Here is a 20,322-nt window from a genome sequence, read left to right as displayed (position 1 = left end):
TATACTTTTTGTGTTACAGGTAATTCACCCCCTCTTGCCGGTCTTGATGCACCAACAAGTAGTATCAGAGTCCAACAGCCTCGGAAGGACTAACCGCCATCTGAAGCAAAAGGTCAGGACAATGGCCGGTGCGAACATTCATCCCCCGAAGTTCGACGGAGATTTTGCTACATGTAAGCGAAAAATGGAGGTATTTTTAAAATTTAATTTGATATACTCTTAATAATGAAATATGGATATGAAGCGCCAAAAGACAAAGAAGAGTACAACTGGATGAAGAAGGAGCATGCCGATTTTGTGGTCAATGGAAAGGTTGAGTTCCACCTGCTCAACATTTTGCCACCTCAGGAGGTAAGTCGGATCGGAAGCTACGACTCCGCGAAAGACCTCTGGGAAAAATTCCTGGAACTTCACGAAGGTACCTCCGAAGTGAAGCTTGCGAGGCGTGACATCCTCCGGACACAACTAACAAACCTCCGGATGAACAATGGCGAGAAGGTAACGCAACTCCAAGCAAGGATTAAGGAGCTAATAACTCAACTAAGTAACCTTGGAGAAGAAGTAACGAACCGAGACTTGATCCGATACACGCTCAACGCCTTCCCCAGAACTCTAGAATGGGCGTCCTTAGTAGATGCATACTACATCTCTAAAGACTTCGAGGTAACTACTGTAGAAAATTTGTTTTCTACTTTTAAACTTCATGAATCTCAAGTTGCAAAGCCCAATGGAGTAGAGAAGACTAGTCAGAACATTGCCTTAAAAGTAAGAATAAATGGTTCTGACTCTGAAGCCTTGATCAACGAATCCGAAGCAGCTCTATTGGTAAGATGTTTCAATAAATGTTTTAATACTAATAAATTTAAATCACAGTCGAGGAAGCATCAACGTAACAAAAGGATGGTCTGATACTACAACTGCAATGAGAAAGGGCACATCAATGATGACTGCCCCAAACTAAAGAAAAAGAACAAGGAGAAGCCTAAAACACCGACCTCCTCTACACGCAAGAGCCTGAAGGCTACATGGGATGATTCTTCATCCTCTGAATCAGACGTCGAAGAATTCTCGGGGTTAGCGCTAATGGCTAACCATCAGCTAGAAGAAGAGTCAATCTCAGAAATGAGCATAGATGAAGGGGGAGGAACATCAGAAGAAGAAAGTTGCGATGAAGGGGGAGCTACGGATATACAGGTAAGTGAGGTACGTAATTTAACTCTCAAGCAGTCCTTTAAGTTTATTAAATCTCTTTCTAAAGATTTACTTAAATTAGAAAATGAGAACGGAGATTTAAGTAAATTGATAGATAATTTAAAATCAGAAAATGATCATTTGAAAATGCAAATTGAAAAGTTGAAATCTGCGGCATGTTCAAATGTTTTTCAAAAATCTAAATTAAGAATTTTTGGTAAATTAAACTGGTATATTAGAAAGCATCAAGGTCAACTTAGGAAAATTCCTAAAACTTATGTACCCCTCAAATTTTTGATTAATCCTATAGGAAGGAACCTCTATTGGGTTCCACAATTTGTGCTAAATTAAAATTATTATAAATTAAGGCTGTCAGAAAAGAGATTAAATGTTTAGAATTTCTTTATGAAACTTTGTCTAAGTAAGTGTTTGTTGCTCCAATAACCAAGAAGGCCTATTATCTCGCCATAACCTGGAAGCTAAAATATCGAAATAAACTATTTAATTAACTTTTTGATAAAAGTATTAAAATTAGAATTATGTAATGCTTTGAAAAGTTTTTAAACATTTCCTTGAAAATTCTTCAAAAATATTTTTCATAAAATTCTAACTTAGAATTTTGTTAAAAATGTCAGAACAGGAAATCTTTTAAAAATTTTTACTTGTAAAATCATTTTTTTACTTAGAAATCTTATCCCCCGTTTTTGTTGTGATCAAAGGGGGAGACTTAAGTAACAAGTTTATGGGGAGTTAGGAAAATTAAAATTTTTTATTTTTTAAAATTTTGTGCTTAAAATATTAGTTTCGTAATTTTCTTAAAATTACTATTCGTTTGTTTTTACCCTAACTTAAACTTGGGTTGATGCACATCAAAAAGGGGGAGATTGTTGGACCCTGTGGTTGTTTTGATGCCATCAACCAAGTTTAGGTTAGGTCCTGTTTGTCTGATCCCTGTGTCTAAGTGTGCAGGAGCTTAGGAGCGCAGGAAGGCGAGCGAAAGACGTAGCTAGCGAGAAGGACGGCACGGGAAGGGAGCCGACGGGCTCGGTGCGTCCGAAGGACGAGAGAGTTGCGGAAGAGTACACCGGTGGGCGTGAAGAACATGAGCGGCGTTCGAGGGACGTAAAGCCGGGATGGAAGGCTGCTTGAGGAGAAGGCCGGGAATTGGGTTCAGGTGAGCCCTATTCTAGTTGGCCGAAATCACCCAAGCAAACCGAACCAGAGCAAGTCAACCGGGAGTTGACTTGACAAGTGTTTGATCGACCGAACGCCATGATCGGTCGACCGAACCCCTATCAATAGAAGGCAGCCATTGGTGACACATCAGCAGACACGTCAGCAACCAGCTGTTGGCTGATCAGTCGACAAGACCCTCTTATCGGTTGATGGAACCGGAGATAAACCCATGACTCAGACATGCATTCTGATCGGGCTAGCTCAAGGAAAGACCATTGGATGATCGGTCAACCGAACGTAGGCTTGATCCACATAGACTATATCTTGATGGAAGGCTGGCCAAGTATGCAAGTTCGGTCAACTAAACCTGGGGATCGGTCGACCGATCCCTCTCAAGTCAAAACCTAATCCCGAAGATCAGGTGATCTGATAAGCTCTGGAACCCCTATATAAAGGGGCCTCTAAACAACAATGAAATACATCTCTGTACTTTCATTTCTTAGCAACTTCTGTGCTTTCCAATTGTGTAAAAGGCTTGTCCACCTTCAGAGAAGGAGACTCTACTAGTGTGCCTATTCAACCGCCTTGGATTAACAACCTTCTTGGTTGTAACCAAGTCAAAACCGTCGTCTCTTTTCTTTTCTGTTATTTATTTTATTATTCCTGTTGCTTTATCTTAGAGTTGAAAGTTTGAGGAGGGTATACTTTTTGTATTACAGGCAATTCACCCCCCTCTTGCCGATCCCGCTGCACCAACAGGCGGGTCTTCCTTGCCAAGTTACACTAGGACTTATCTTGCCAAGACCACATGCTTGGACTTACGTCTTTTGCCAAGATCATACTTAGACTTTCCAATTGTTTGGCTCCTCACCAGGACTTTCTCTTTTGCCAAGATCACACTTGAACTTTCCAACTGTTTGGCTTCTCACCAGGACTTTCGGCTGCCTAGCTCCACACTAGGACTTTCCCATTGCCTGGCTCCTCACTAGGACTTTCTCCTGCCTAGCTCGTCACTAGGACTTTTCCGTTGCTTGGCTCATCACCAGGACTTTCCAAATGCCTAACATCCAGTTAGGACTTTCCCAGTCAAGTCTCCTGTCAACCTTGACCTACTTAACTTGTATTCTCATCGACCTGGTCAATCCTTTGACCATCTCCACAACCGGATGATTGCTCCAACAATCCCCTTATATTGTCAAACATCAAAACTCAAATCCTGACTCAAACTTGACTCAACTCAAGCTTAGTCAAACTGGTCAAACTTGACCTAGGGAAATTACCCCAACAATCTCCTCCTTTTTAATGTTTGACAATACCTCTAAGTTAGGCTAAATCCCATAGCCTTAACCTCTTCTTTATACCAAGGCTAAATCCCTTAGTCTTAACCTCGTCTTTATCACAAGGCTAAGTCCCATAGCCTTAACCTCTTCTTTATCACAAGGCTAAGTCCCATAGCTTTAACCTCTTCTTTATCACAAGGCTAAATCCCATAGCCTTAATCACTTCTTTACACCAAGGCTAAATCTCATAGCCTTAACCTCTTCTTTATCACAAGGATAAATCCCATAACTTTAACCTCTTCTTTATCACAAGGCTAAATCCCATAGCCTTAACCCTTTCATGACAAGGCATGAATGAAGGTTTCCTTCATTCTCTCCCTTTCCTAGAGGGTAAACTCCCCCTGCATGGGATGAAGGACTAACTTAACCTTCCATTCTCCCCCTTTCTCATACATCAAAAACTGAAAACAAACTCTTCTCCATAAGAGTTAACTTTACATTATTTACAACCTCATATGTTTGTAACAACCCCACAATGAAGATCTCATATTCTTCATTGCCACCAAAGCTCCCCCTTGAGCTCTACTTTACTTCACAATGCTCATCCGAGAGCATGCATCAACTTTCCAATGAAACTCTCATTCATTGTATTCATTGCTCCTCCTTGAGCAGTAATCTTCTTCTCAATGCTCATCCAAGAGCATTTGTCACTTTACCAATGAAGGTCTAATCCCCTTCATTAATCCAATGCTCCCCCTTGAGAATTAACCTACTCCACAATGCTCATCCGAAAGCATTTATCATCCTAGCAATGAAGATAACCAATCTTCCATTGTTCCCCAATACTCGACCCTGAGTATTATCTGTCACGAAGGTTGAACCCGCTTCCATGGTCCTTGAAGATAAATTTTCATGCATTCAAGGAGTAGCTCCCCCTAAAAACATGGTCAAACTTCTGTCATTACATCAACAATAACTTGGAGTTCCTAAATAATTAGGAAAACCAAAACTTGAAGTTTTGAGGTTCAAAATTCAATAATGAAACTAAACCCCAACCTAAACTTCACTTAAGTCTACCTTAACCAATCCATACTTGCTTTCATCATGAAAACTCCCCCAAAATGTATACAAGTGTATTCCAAAGGATTAGGAATGGTTACTGGAACTTGAAGTGCCTTAAAGTGCTGAAATCAGGCATTTCAGGCCAAAATCAGACTTCCCAATCGATTGAAGTTGGGACTCAATCAATTGAAATCACTTCAATCAATCCATTGGTCGATTCCGCAAGCTACTGCTCGCAAAAATTCCCTCTGAATCGATCGGTTGATTGATCCAGCCTGGGTCAATCGATCGGCTGATCAATTCACTGACTCTCTATTCACGGGAATTGACTTCCCAATCTATCGACTGATCGATTAAAACCATCCCAATCGATCGGCTGATCGATTGGGTTTTTGATTTTTCTGAAATTTAGATTTAGCGAAATTCAGAAACTCCCCAAAAATTATAGAAAATTACAAAAATCATGAAAATTCATGTAGATACTCTTTAAGGTATACTTTATCAAGGAAAAATAGTTTTCTATGAAAATACTTCCTATTTTCAAAGAGTGACACAAATTTGAAAACTCTTGAAAACTTCAATGTTTTCTCCTAGTTTGTGTCTAACTTTTCAATGATGAATACTATCAAAAGATAGTTTTCACCAAGGTTTTTAAAAGTATTTTAAAAATATTTTCAAAACCAATATCCAACCATGTTCTTTGGGCTCAATGCACATGACTTGTACATTAGCTTTCCCAATGATTGGAAAACACATAACTATGTGTTTTGATGAACCTAAAACTTAACAAGATGCACTAAATCAACATCTTGAGTTTTGTTCACCATCCTAACATCTCACTTGTATCTAATGTATACTAAAACACATACAAGTCACCTTATGGTTCTTTATGAGATGTATATTTAGTTTTGCCCTAAACTAAGAGATCATGCATATCTACCTAGACATTTTGATGGTTATGAACATCCGCCAAGGATGTTACTTGTTAGTGAATACCATTGGTCCTTAATTGCAAGGAATTAAACATGATGCATGATATGTTATGATATACATAAAAAATAAATAATTTTTAAAATAAAATTTCCTATAACTACATGATGTATGTATGACATGACATGGTATTTTTGTATTTTTCATAATAATCATGAATGCAACACATGATGTCATGACATATGATGGGCAAACAAAGTATGACAAATTAGCATAAATAAAATACCTAGATTACCTATCTAGTGTCCTTAAACCTTAGATAATCTTAAAATTAAATCCTATATTGTCCAATTTCATCAAGAAAGTGCCAAACCTCACCTTGGAATTTCTTTAATCTCTTGATTTATTAATGGCAATTAAAATTAAGCACATTCCTCAAATTTTGATATATTTATCCTTCCAAAGGAGTAATCACCTTATATTTTTAGCCCGGATTTGCCCTTGATTCCCTAAGAACATACCACAATCCCAACTTGGTAGTTAATATGATTCTCCAAATTGTGCCAATTTAATTCAAACATAATTCCTTAAGATTTGGCACATGTTACTCTTTTCAAAAGTGACAATTTGGATTAAGGTTTACATTTCCCTTAATTCCATAAGAAAATGCTGAATTCCAAATTTGGCATTACTTTTGCTTCTCTCAAGTGTGTCAATTTAAATTAGATTCAACTCCTCAAATTTTGACACATTTTACTCTTTCAAAGAGTAACACTAATAATCATTTTTTCATTTTCAAAGGTTAGTGAAACCTTGAAAATGCTCTCAAGTGTCAACTTTACCAAGGTTGGGTTAACTACCTTTCCAATTAAAGTTGACACTCTCTAAACCCATCTAAGGTGTAGAGAATATGATCTTAGGAATCCAAAACCTATTGGTACTCCTTGGATGCTCTAGGTACTCACTAGGGATGACTTCCCTAGATACCTTCCTAATGACCTTTCTAGGTTTCTTAGAAACCTTGGTCACTTCTACTAGGTCACTCCTAGGGATTACTTCCCTTGTAACCTTCTTTGTGACTTTATTAGGCCTTTTTGGAGCCTTAGTCACCTTTACTATATCAACTTTAGGGATGACCTCCCTTTGACCTTCTTTGTGACTTTGTTAGATTTCTTAGAAATCTAAGTCACATTCCCCTTGACAAATGCACTTTTAGGGATGACTTCCCTAGTATTTTTGGTTTGACCTCTAAACTTAGGATTGGTCCCATAGCTATATGGAACCCTATGGTATTGAGTCTCACTCTTCTTGGCTTTGGGTTTGTATCCCAAACCTTTATGACCATTGCATGACTCTTGCCTAGTTCTCCCTAGAGTTTGCTCATTTTGACCCTTAAGAATATTTTCCATTCTTGCTAGGGTCCTTTCTAAGTTATCAAGTCTTGACCTCAAGACTTGGTTCTGCATCATTAAATCTATAGATTTGGATTTTTCTTGACCCCTATGAGCATTTCTATATTTTGGCATATATCTATAGTCCTTGGTGTTATTGCCTAAGTTGTTATTTACCTTCCTAACCTTAGGTGTGGTAGATCTAGCATGAGGAGGAATATATTTATCCTTAAGGCTATTATGCCTCCTATTCTCATGATAAATATCATTAAGATGATAAGAATTATTTCTAGCATGCTTTTTATCATGTGTCAAAGGAATATATTCATTAAATGATACCTTGGTTTTTACCTTGGAAGCTCCCCCTAGACTTGTGCTTCCTCCTTTGACTTTGGTTGTTTTCTTCCCCTTTGGACATTGGCTTCGATAATGTCCATTTTGATTACACAAGAAACACACAATGTGTTCCTTGCTCTTCTTTGTTGTGGGGATTGTTGGGTCTTTCGGGCCGCGAAAACCGCTTTTCGCGTCGCGGAAACCCCGAATCACCCAAGGCCAACAGATCCGTGCAAGGAAAAACCGAACGAAAATATGAATACGATTTTCAAAATCTTTAGATCTACTCCTAGATCTATGTGTTGAGAACTTTACCCTTGTTGCGTGCCCTTTCGCGTTGCCGCTCTTCCAAGGAGTTGCCGGATCTCAAGACCGTCAAGCGTCGGTCCTCTAGAAGTATCCACACGGACACGTAGGTGGAGAAACCTCACACAAAAGGTGTGCTAGCACCTTGGTGAGATTCGGCCAAGCAAAGAGGAGAGGGAGAGGGAGAGCTTGAGGAAGAAGAAAGGAGTAAATGAGGAGTTGAATCAAAAATTCATTTCCTTCCCCTCACTAAAGTGGTCGCCCACATTTGGTTGTGTAACCCCCATTTCCACTTAATTACAATTAAGTGGAGGCCATTAAGAGGTGTCTTGTAATTCCCATGAGGTGGCACACCATGAAGATGTGGACCATTACCATTGGTCTACATCTTGCCACCTCACAATGGTGTGGCAAATGAGTAACCTCCACTCATTTAATGTGGCCAACCCACATTAAATGCAATGGAGGCTTGTAACCTCCATGAGGTGGCAAAACAAGATGATGTGGAACAACACTATTGGTCCACATCTTGCTACCTCACTCATGATGTGGCAAAGAGTCAAGTCAAACTTGACTCTTCCTCTTCCTCTCTAGTCAAGTCAAACTTTACTCAATCTCTCTCATGGTTGATCTAATCTAACCATTTGATTCAAGCCAACTTAATATAATGAATCTAATTCATTAAATTAAATTGATCTAATGAGTCATAATCTAAATTAGACTCATTAAATACATGAATCAACTTGAGTCTAACTCAATTAGCCCAATTTGGATTACTCTTAATCCAATTTGATTCATCAAATGAATCTAATCCTCTTGGTTCATCATATGAACCAAATCTCCATCTAAATGTCCTAAGTGTGTGACCCTATATGTTCTTGTAACGTTGGCAATGCCCTAAACCCATTTAGGAGCATAAGTAATGAGCGGTATCTAGCAACACATCATTACTACCCAAGTTACAAGAAATGTCGAGATCCAACATCACCTTGTGTCTACTAATTGTGACTCCTCACAATATGTGACATTGTCCTTCTATCCTAGACATCTAGATTGATCAATGTGAGGCATAGACCATGTCATCCTCTAATCAATCTAAATCTTGAACTCCAAGTAGACTCACTCGATCAAATGAGCTCAACATCTAATGTTGACTCATTTGGGCATGGCCATGCACTTCGTGGTCCAACTCTATCAAGAATATTGATGTCGCTGCCGTTATATGAGAGGGATAGATCCCATCTACATCACTCACATCCCTCTGCATAATTTGTTACATACCCAATCCCTGTTACGGGTGACGTTTGACGAAACCAAAGTACATAACTCCTTATGTAGGGATCCATGGTGACTTCAGGTCAAAGGACTAATAGTCATACTAATAGCCACATGAGAAAGTATATGACACTCATATAACGATCCATGATACTTTCTCATGGCGGGTCATTCAGTATACATTCTCTAATGTATACCCATGTGTCAACTTGATATCTCTATATCCATGACTTGTGAGATCAAGTCATCGAGTTGACCTACATGCTAGTCTTATTGCATTAACATTGTCCCTGAATGTTAATACTCGACTAGGAATGATTAAGAGTAGTGTTCCCTATATCATCTCACTATCGGTTCAACTAACCGATTGATATAGGTGAAAACCATCTACTCAAGGACATTATTATACTTAGTTTATTTGGCACCAATACAAGTAAGTATAATAACCAAAATCCAAATGCCTTTATTAATATACAAGAATATGATACAATGAGTCCATACAATCATCAAATGATAGGCTCTAGAGCTCTAACTAACAATCTCCCACTAGCACTAGTGTCAATCAGTATAGGCTCTAAGGCCTAATGACCTAGTGTGACCATCATGCTTTCTCTGTGCCAAAGCCTTGGTCAAGGGATCTGCGATGTTAGCCTCTGTAGGTACTCTGCAAATCTTCACATCTCCTCTATCGATAATGTCTCAAATGAGATGGAAGCGCCGTAGTATGTGCTTGGTCCGCTGATGTGAGCGAGGTTCCTTCGCCTGTGCTATAGCTCCATTGTTGTCACAATAGAGCTCAACTGGGTCAGCGATGCTAGGAACCACCCCAAGTTCAGTGATGAACTTGCGGATCCAAACTGCCTCCTTTGCTGCCTCTGATGTAGCAATATACTCGGCTTCTGTTGTAGAATCAGCTACTGTATCCTGCTTCGAACTCTTCCAGTTGACAGCACCACCATTAATGCAAAATATGAACCCCGACTATGATCTATAGTCATCCTGGTCGGTCTGGAAGCTAGCATCACTGTAACCCTTTACAGCTAGCTCATCATTGCCTCCATATATTAAGAAATATTCTTTAGTCCTTCTTAAGTTCTTAAGAATATTCTTGACCGCTATCCAGTGACTTTCACCTGGATCTGACTCGTCATGCTCAAAGCATACGAGACATCAGGTCGAGTACATAGCATGGCGTACATGATCGATCCTATGGTTGAGGCATAAGGGATCTGATCCATGCGGTCTCTCTCCTCTCTAGAAGAGGGACCTTGAGTCTTCGAAAGACTCACGCCATGTGACATCGGCAGAAATCCCTTCTTGGAGTTCTGCATGGCAAACCAAAGGAGTACCTTGTCAATATATGTACTCTGACTTAGGCCAAGCAATCTCTTAGATCTATCTCTATAGATCTGTATCCCTAGAATGTGGGATGCCTCACCTAAGTCCTTCATTGAGAAACAACTCCCTAGCCAGGTCTTGACAGACTGAAGCATAGGGATGTCCTTCCCAATGAGTAGTATGTCATCCACATACAATATGAGGAAGACAACTATATCCCCTACAACCTTCTTGTAGACACAAGGCTCATCTTCATTCTTGATGAAACCAAACTGTTTGATTGCATCATCGAATCGAAGATTCCAGCTCCGAGAAGCTTGCTTTAGTCCATAAATGGACCTATGCAGCTTGCATACTCTGCTAGTATGCTGTGGATCTACAAAACCCTCAGGTTGTGTCATGTACACATCCTCGAGCAGGTTTCCATTCAGAAATGCGGTTTTGACATCCATCTGTCATATCTCATAGTTATGATAGGCTGCAATAGCAAGCATGATCCGAATGGACTTAAACATCGCTACTGGAGAAAATGTTTCATCATAGTCAATACCATGAATCTGTTTGAAACCATTAGCTACCAAACGACCCTTATAAATAAGTCCATCCATGTCAGTCTTTCTCTTAAAGACCCACTTACACCCAATGGGTTTTACCCCTTCAGGTGGATCAACCAAAGTCCATACTTGGTTGGTGTACATGGATTCCATTTAGGATCTCATGGCCTCTAGCCATTTCTCGGAATCTGGTCTCATCACAGCTTCCTGATAGGTGGTAGGCTCATCCTCTATGAACATAACGTCATCATGGTCAGACAAGAGAAATGAGTATCTCTCAGCTAACGACGTACCCTATCAGACCTGCGAAGAGGTATGTCTACTTGAACCGGTTGTTGTTCCTCAACTCCTTGTGGAACAGCATCATCCACAACACTTTGTGGTTCCAGTTCAATTTCCATCGAGGCATCAGTGCTATTGTTCGCATCTTGAACTTCTTCAAGATCGAACGCGCTCCCACTAGTCTTTCTAGAAACAAAGTCCCTTTCTAGAAAGATCCCAGTCTTTGCCACAGCTACCTTGTGTTGACTGGGAATGTAGAAGTAATATCCCTTAGTTTCCTTGGGATATCCGATGAAATAGCACTTGTCGGATTTGGGTCCTAATTTGTCTGAGACTTGACGTCGTACGTAAGCCTCACAGCCCCAAATCCTCATGAAAGACACCTGGGCATCTCTCCCAGTCCATATCCTATATGGTGTCTTTATTACGGCCTTGGATGGAACTCGATTGAGAATGAAAGCTACCGTGTCTAGAGCATATCCCCATAGATATGTCGGAAGATCTATGTGACTCATCATAGATCGTACCATATCTAATAAGGTACGATTCCTCCTTTCGGATACACCATTCCACTGTGGTGTTCCAGGAGGAGTGAGTTGAGATAAAATCCCACACTCAGCTAAGTAGTCATGAAACTCATGGCTTAAGTATTCACCACCTCAATCTGATCGAAGTACCTTAATACTCTTGTCAAGCTGGTTCTGTACATCATTCTTGAATTCTTTGAACTTTTCAAAGGATTCAGATTTATGTGTCATCAAATACACATAACCATATCTACTGAAGTCATCAGTAAATGTGATGAAGTACCTATAACCGCCTCTAGCAGCGACATTGAAAGGGCCACATACATCACTATGTATGAGTCCTAACAAATCAGTCGCTCTCTCGCTGTGCCCACTAAAGGGAGTCTTGGTCATCTTGCCTCGTAGACATGACTCGCATATCTCATATGATTCAAAATCAAATGAGTCCAGCAAACCATCCTTATGGAGCTGGGAAAAGCGCTTGTCATTTATATGACCTAAGCGACAGTGCCAGAGATAAGTTTGGTTCAGGTCATTTGACTTGAACTTCTTGGTATTTATGTTATAAATTGGGCTCTTAAGATCTAGAATGTAGAGTCCGTTTATCAGAGGTGCACTACAATAGAACATATCATTTAAATAGACAGAACAACATTTGTTCTTTATTATAAACGAAAATCCTTTCTTGTCCAAACAAGAAACTGATATAATGTTCTTTGTCAATGCAGGCACATAACAACAATCGTCTAACTCTAGTATAAGCCCAGAGGGCAGAGATAGAAAATAAGTCCCTACAGCAACAGCAGCAACCCGTGCTCCATTGCCTTGTCAATGCTCTGCTATTTCTCAATGCTTGTACATTAGTACAAATGTGCGAAGCACATCCGGTATCTAATACCCACGACGAAGAAATAGAGAGGTTGACTTCTATAACATTTATACATGAAGTAGAAATCTTATTTCTCTTCTTCGTAAGATCTTCCAGGTATTCTTTGGAGTTCCTCTTCCAGTGCCTTGCTTGTCCTTGATATAGGTGACAAAGATGTTCAACCATATCGTAAGCGCTCATTAACTCATGTTGCTTCTGAAGCTCAGAGTTCATGGTTTCGAGCATAAGACAGGACACATCTAATGCATCATCTTGATGCTTCTTGTAAGCATCTCGGTCTACTCGTGTGGCAGTGGCAGGAGGAGCCTCCGGAATGGGCTGCTCCAGAACGTACAGTTTATGTTCTTGAGTGAGAACTATTCTCAGGTTCCTGTACCAGTCCAGGAAATTTGCTCCGTTGAGCTTGTCCTTCTTAAGGACAGAACGCAGGGAGAAAGAGTTCGTATTCGACGTCATGGTTATCTACAACAGAAAATTTGCAGAAATAAATATCATATTCTTTTAAAATCATTTAATTAGGCCTTTAACTAAATGATGCTCCCACTGAATACTATAATTCATGTGGGACAAGATCCACATCATACTAACCCTTGAGTGAGCTTTGGCTAATACGCCCAAGACTTAGTATGATCGGTAGGTAACGATTACCAATTACATCTCTATGCAACTCTTGTTTATAGGATCAAGATCCATATTTATATTAAAACTCGAGTTAGCTTTGGCTAATACGCCCGAGAGTTAATATAAACGTGATTTTGTCCTATCTTTCAACTATTAGAAGAATGCCTATAGTTGACTCGATCTAACCGAGCAACTAGGAATACTCAATCTAATTGAGTTTGTATTCACCCATGCGTTGATAAGCGGGACCAAGATTGTCCCTCCGTACCCTACCAAGATAATATGTATTGCTCTGCTTTGGCAGATTCAACAATACATGTGATCGGGGTAGTGATAGGTATCACGGCACGGTTAGGCATTTAGAGTTGGTTCGATCGAGATCTAATCTAATCGAAAAGGATGCATCTTGTGCACGACTTAGATCTAATCTAATCGCAAGGGTGCATCATGTGCACGGCTTAAATCTAATCTAATCATAAGGCACTAATTAATTAATTACTTATTAAACATGCATCATATACATAAGCAATTAACTAATTAATCTATTTGTGATTTAGTCATGGCCCTACTACGATCTTCTCAAGCCAATAAGAAGATCGAATGGTCAACCTAGGGTCAACAGCTTCTCCAAGCTCCTCCCTTTGACCACCTTGTGTTGCTCGTGCCCGCCTCGGAACTCCGTCTCGCGTGGACCCTCCACCACTTCAATTTGTACATTACAATTTGAAACTCGAGTTACATTTGAGTCTAAATCTAATTTACAACAAGAATATAAGAGAAAATCATGACGCGCAGTCACGAAAATAATAAACACATAACGGCACGCAGGCCGTATTATGAATTACAATACAATCCAATCATATTGGGTTTTTGGGCCATGACTATCACAAAATTAATATATAATTCAAAATTATATATTTTCATAATTTTCTATAATTTTAAAAATAATTTTTACAATTTTTACGAGTAAAATTTCCCGACGGTCCCGTTTAGCGGTTTCGGGCGCAATCGCGGAACGGATCCCCTTGCGGGGCCAGGGGCAGCGCCCCTACCCGCGATCTAACCATCGCGAGGGTTCCTTTGCGATCCAACAGCGCCCAAACTCGCTGTCCCAAAACGATTTGGGTCGATACATTGTCGTTTCGGAAAAATCTTCCCGGCAGGTTCGTTTTTAGCGATTTTGGGTGCAATCGCGAAGCAAATCCCCTTGCGGGGTTAGGGGCAGTACCCCTACCCACGATCTAACCATCGTGAGTTGCTCCTTTACGTTCTAATGGCACCCAAGCCCGCTGTCCCAAACGGATTTGGGGCAAAACGAAGCCGTTTTGGAAAAAATCTTTCCGGTAGCCGAAGCCTACAAGTGCCGAGACACTTGTGCTTCGCTTCTACGGAAAAATTACCCATAAAAACTATAAAATCATAATTTTACAGAAAATTACAGAAACTTTAGTTTTCATAAAACCAAAAATTAAACTAGTACAAGCCTTGCACGTGGCTCTGATATCACTGTTGGGTCTTTCGGGCCGCGAAAACCGCTTTTCGTGTCGCGGAAACCCCGAATCACCCAAGGCCAACGGATCCGTGCAAGGAAAAACCGAATGAAAATACGAATATGAGTTTCAAAATCTTTAGATCTAGTCCTAGATCTATGTGTTGAGAACTTTACCCTTGTTGCGTGCCCTTTCACGTTCCCGCTCTTCCAAGGAGTTGCCGGATCTCAAGATCGTCAAGCGTCGGTCCTCTAGAAGCATCCACACGGACACGTAGGTAGAGAAACCTCACACAAAACGTGTGCTAGCACCTTGGTGAGATTCGGCCAAGCAAAGAGGAGAGGGAGAGGGAGAGCTTGAGGAAGAAGAAAGGAGTAAATGAGGAGTTGAATCAAAAATTCATTTCCTTCCCCTCACTAAAGTGGCCGGCCACATTTGGTTGTGTAACCCCCATTTCCACTTAATTACAATTAAGTGAAGGCCATTAAGAGGTGTCTTGTAACTCCCATGAGGTGGCACACCATGAAGATGTGGACCATTACCATTGGTCCACATCTTGCCACCTCACAATGATGTGGCAAATGAGTAACCTCCACTCATTTAATGTGGCCAACCCACATTAAATGCAATGGAGGCTTGTAACCTCCATGAGGTGGCAAAATAAGATGATGTGGAACAACACTATTGGTCCACATCTTGCCACCTCACTCATGATGTGGCAAAGAGTCAAGTCAAACTTGACTCTTCCTCTTCCTCTCTAGTCAAGTCAAACTTGACTCAATCTCTCTCATGGTTGATCTAATCTAACCATTTGATTCAAGCCAACTTAATATAATGAATCTAATTCATTAAATTAAATTGATCTAATGAGTCATAATCTAAATTAGACTCATTAAATACATGAATCAACTTGAGTCTAACTCAATTAGCCCAATTTGGATTACTCTTAATCCAATTTGATTCATCAAATGAATCTAATCCTCTTGGTTTATCATATGATCCAAATCTCAATCTAAATGTCCTAAGTGTGTGACCCTATAGGTTCTTGTAACGTTGGCAATGCCCTAAACTCATTTAGGAGCATAAGTAATTAGCGGTATCTAGCAACACATCATTACTACCCAAGTTACAAGAAATGTCGAGATCCAAAATCACCTTGTGTCTACTAATTGTGACTCCTCACAATATGTGACATTGTTCTTCTATCCTAGACATCTAGATTGATCAATGTGAGGCATAGACCGTGTCATCCTCTAATCAATCTAAATCTTGAACTCCAAGTAGACTCACTCGATCAAATGAGCTCAACATCTAATGTTGACTCATTTGGGCATGCCCATGCACTTCGTGGTCTAACTCTATCAAGAATATTGATGTCGCTCCCGTCATATGAGAGGGATAGATCCCATCTACATCACTCACATCCCTCTGCATAATTTATTACATACCCAGTAATCGCCTTTATAGTCCACCCTGTTACGGGTGACGTTTGACGAAACCAAAGTACATAACTCCTTATGTAGGGATCCATGGTGACTTCAGGTCAAAGGACTAATAGTCATACTAATAGCCACATGAGAAAGTATATGACACTCATATAACGATCCATGATACTTTCTCATGGCGGGTCATTCAGTATACATTCTCTAATGTATACCCATGTGTCAACTTGATATCTCTATATCCATGACTTGTGAGATCAAGTCATCGAGTTGACCTACATGCTAGTCTTATTGCATTAACATTGTCCCTGAATGTTAATACTCGACTAGGAATGATTAAGAGTAGTGTTCCCTATATCATCTCACTATCGGTTCAACTAACCGATTGATATAGGTGAGAACCATCTACTCAAGGACATTATTATACTTAGTTTATTTGGCACCAATACAAGTAAGTATAATAACCAAAATCCAAATGCCTTTATTAATATACAAGAATATGATACAATGAGTCCATACAATCATCAAATGATAGGCTCTAGGTGTCACGCCCCAGGTAGTCCCTGTCCGAAGAAATTTCGGCAGCATCTCCCCTGTACGGCGGACAATATGAATCTCAGTATACATATATCAATACCTCGGCCACACTCGGCCGGAACAATACAGACAAATAGTAAAACAATCCACGCAGTTATATTCAATATTTCTACACAGATATAATATGAACAATCCACGCAGTTATATAAAGAAAAAATGATATAGAAATCAACGAAGATATACGTACACATCCTACTCCACTACAATGAAGAAAACCAATCCACGAAGTAATGAAAATACAATCGCAGCGGAAAACAAAAGTAGCAAACCCGAATGTTCAATGTAAAGTTCACAATACAAACCCACATCACAAGTATACGTATAAAAGCGAATACAAGAAACGATATCTAGAAATCCTCGCGACCAAGGGGCTAGCGACTGGAATCTCTCCTGACGGCCTCAACCTGAAAAATAGTAACAACGGGGTGAGTTCAAAGAACTCAGCAGGTAAACCAATAGACATGTACAGCAATATATATCCACCAGTAAAAACCTAAGGTACAGTCTCCTAAACCATAGGATCAATAGTACAGTTCTCTAACCATACAACCTACGGTACAGTTTCCTAATAGTATAACAGATATGCATAGCTGAAATAAACTGTAATAACCAGCAATAGGCATAAAGTACAGTCTATAGCAAGAAAAAAATAAGAAAATGCATAACTGAAATAAACTGTACTCACCTGCGAGGCTTGTGCAACTGACTGTGAACATACACAGATAAAAATAGTCAGAGCAAAAGCATATAACCTGTATGCATGTCAATCATATGCAATCACCAAAATGCATCAATCATAAGTAATGCAATCTGTGCATATGATGCAAATGACATGTCCTGGTCACCCCTACTGCCATGCTCAGCCGTCTCACACACAATGGTGAGACCGAGTGGGTAGGGCTGTGACAACCGTGCACTCTGGTAGTGAGTGGACGGGATGCTGTCGGAGTACACCTATCCTCCTGCCTCAAACATAGTGAGGGAGCGTAACGCTCTCATCTCCCGGTACGCAATGACGGGGAGGGACCCCGGTGTGCTACCACGCTCCTGTCACGCTACCCATGAGCGTCCTAGCGGAGCACTACCGGGCAATCTACCCTACACACCCTGAGTGCTGTGCCACTACCCATGCAGTGAACACGTTGTGTGTGGGTCCATGTAGCCGGCCGACGAGCTCAACAATAATGGAGTCGTCAATCGCCCAGCATGCAATCATGCAATATGGTGTATGCGGCTACAGTATGTCATACCTGAACATAGCCTCCTCCATATATGTGTGTGCCCAAAAGGTAAACGCATATATATAACCATGATATAAAACAGCATAAATCTAAAGACATCACATATAACAATGATATAAGCATCATGAATCCAAGAGCATGTATCACACATGTACAACAACTAATCAGTAGAGTAGAGCACTATAGATATACATCTCTATGAACATATACACATGGTAAGAGATAAAAGTAAACCAGACTAATGTAAAGCATCTAACAGTAGAAGCATGTGATAGGTATCAACTAAGCTAAGACCAGGGAAGAAATAAATCTACCATCTATCACTAGTAACTATATATAAACTATACATATCATAAGACAGTATCAAAAGATAAGTCAAAGGGTACCCGCCTCAAATAGCAGGTAGTATCTGAATCCAAGGTCAAGATGTTCGTCTCGAATCAGAGTCCTATGTCAACAACAATATATATATTTTATTTAGCTAAATCCAAATGAATAGCTAAATAAAATCCCTAAACCTAAATTAGGGCAAAACCCTAATCATGTCACCATTATCCTTCCTAAACTAATCTAACAATTAATTAGGGTTAGTTGTCTAATCCCTAATCATCCATTAGATTAGATACAATCAACATCTACTACAACCTCCAATCAAACCTATTCATAAACCCAATTCCATGCATTTACATCAAGTATCAACATCCCTTCACATACCTCAATTAAGCTACTGTTGATGCTGGTTTTGTGTGCTGCCGGCAAGGAAACACCACTGGAACAGATCCTCACCTCAACAGCCCCTCACTGATGAATTCACAGAACACAATCCTGCTGAAATCCCGAGCACATCTCACTGATCCAAAACCTTTGTCAACATCACAGCAATAGAACCTCACTGCTCTAATCAAGTTGCTGTTGAAACAAGATGCTGCTGGAGGGAGGTTCTGCCGAAACCCAGATGAGCTGCTGGATCAAAGAAACCACAGCACACAAATTGAAATCCACAAAACAAATCCTCACCTCACCTTGCTGGATTCAATCAGATCACAACAACACCCGAACAGAGCACCAATCCGTGAATCAACCAGAATCCAACAATGTATCCAGAGGAAAGAAGGGTTTCGGTTGCTTACCCTCGAAACCCTAGGGCATCTTCAAGTCGGCGATCAAATTGGGGAAGAAAGAATCGGCAGAACTGGGAGGCAAGATCGGGGAAGGGTTGAGAAAAGAAAATCAAGATGATCCTTGTCTCCTTGATTGATCTCCGGCAAGCTCCGAGGATAGGTCTACACCGGCGATCGTCGGCGTCGTGTCGTCCACGCGAGAGAAGATCGGCTCGTTGGCTGGCATCTGATGTCGGCCATAGCAACCGAGGGCCACACGAGGGAAAGATCGACGCTTGAGTTCGACGGAGCTCAGAAGAGGAAGATTGTTGCCAGCGATCTACTCCTTGGCGTCGGCGTCGGCGTCGTCGGAGCAAAGACAAGGATAGGGCAGAGAGGAGTCGGGGAAGAGAGGGTCGGGCACGAGTGGAGACGGTTATTTGGGAAAGAAAATAAAAAGAAAAGGAATTATATATAATAAAACATTTCCTCACTTAAATGGGTATCCCCCAAATAGGCCTTATCTGTACCCGGAATTGATCCCCTCAAAACTCGTCGTACGAGCTCCGAAAAATTCCCAGAAAATTTCTAAAAATTCCAGAAAAAATATTATAAGGCTATTTCTGAAATAACCCTTTTTATTTAAATTTTCCGAGATCTCACATCCTCCCCTACTAATAAAAATTTGGTCCCCAAATTTCGCTATAACCAACAGCAAACACTAGAATATAACCAAACAGTATAAATACTGAAAGGAACTCTAACCCACATACCTCAAGCAAAAAGATGAGGGTATCGAGCTCGGATCGTATCCTCCAGCTCCCAAGTAGCCTCCTCGTCAGAATGATGCTGCCATCCGACTTTAACCCAGTCGGACAGTCTTATTCCGCAGCTGACGCTCTCTATGGTCCAGACTCCGCACCGGAACCTCCTCGTAGGTAACATCAGGCTGAATAGGAACAGATATATCTGACAGAACATGTGCCGGATCGGATACGTATCTCCTCAGCATAGATACATGGAATACATCGTGAATGCCAGCTAGAGATGGTGGTAGCACTAGACTGCTCCAATCCTCTCTAAGATCTGGAATGGTCCAATATATCGTGGAGCTAACTTACCTCGAAGACCAAATCTCTTCACCCCTTTCGTGGGTGAAACTCTAAGAAATACATGATCACCAATGGAGAACTCCAGGGGTCTCCGTCTCTGATCAGCATAACTCTTCTGACGGTCCTGAGCCTCTGACATCCTCCGTCTGATAGTGTGAACTAACTCTGCATCCTGCTGAGCT

Source organism: Zingiber officinale, chromosome 3B (assembly GCF_018446385.1).
Source record: "Zingiber officinale cultivar Zhangliang chromosome 3B, Zo_v1.1, whole genome shotgun sequence".
Taxonomy (NCBI): Eukaryota; Viridiplantae; Streptophyta; class Magnoliopsida; order Zingiberales; family Zingiberaceae; genus Zingiber; species Zingiber officinale.
Note: the sequence above shows the minus strand (reverse complement) of the source record.